Consider the following 1,089-nt stretch of genomic DNA (forward strand, 5'->3'; position numbering starts at 1 on the left):
TTAATTTTCACGTGTCAAGTTAGCCTTTATTTTCTCCCACTTTATACAGGTTCCAATTTTCTGTAATGCTCCAGTAATAATATATTGATGCCTCAGAAATATGAGCCGTTAAAGGTGCAATAAAATATTGGCCATCTCTCGAAGTCAAACTCCAAAAAAATAGGGGCAGCATATCACAAGTATGACCACAAATTGCCACTAACTGTAGCAGCTGTTAGCGTGTTAGCTCAGTCAGCCGTGCAGTTAGCATTCTAGACTGGAAGCTGGAAGTGGTGGAGGAGTGTTGGTGTTGTTGACACGATAACTCAGGAGCTTTGGACTGCCAGGAGGAGGTTTTCAGGCCCGTTGGGTAGAGGTACACTGATATTCCATCTGCATTCTGTTGATTGTTTTAGATTTTCAATTTCAATTTCAAAGGGACGAATGGACTGAAAGTTGCAAAAAAAATCCTTAACAAAAATGAATCTATTAGCGACTTTTGGGTACTAAACCAAATGTCTTATCACAGCAGTGTAATAAGACGTGTCACAGCAGGTTAGACAGTTTGCAGGAGTTTGCTTATCAATTATTGAATGTTAAAAACTATTTTTACATAGTGCACCTTTATTGATTACAGGTGTGATCACTTACAGTCCTTTCGATCATGTTTCCCACTAATGGGATAGTTGTTAGGACATGCTTTGCAGGGACAGTTGTAATTGGAACAACAAACATTCACAAACTGTTCTACCACTGGATAATTTTAGCCGTGGACCTACTCAGGTTCAGTACAGGATAGAAAAAATGTTGTCGAATAAGTGCTCTGCTCTCTCAGCACTATTCAGGGTGCAGTGAAAAGACCTCTGCCAGTCAAACACGCATCTCAAGTGTCATATCTGTATATATAGCCAGGTGGCAGGCTGCCAACTGAACAACACAACCAATCGCTAACAACATTGTCACTTTATCCCCAAGGAGCACATTAATGCAGACATCTCCTCTGGGACACAAGGGAGTGAGAAACTTCACACAGAGAGGCTGCATGAGAATTTACACACTCACTATTTCCGCCTCTCTCTCTCTCAAACACACACCACATGGGGGAGGAAA

Source organism: Acanthopagrus latus, chromosome 6, assembly GCF_904848185.1.
Source record: "Acanthopagrus latus isolate v.2019 chromosome 6, fAcaLat1.1, whole genome shotgun sequence".
Classification (NCBI taxonomy): domain Eukaryota; kingdom Metazoa; phylum Chordata; class Actinopteri; order Spariformes; family Sparidae; genus Acanthopagrus; species Acanthopagrus latus.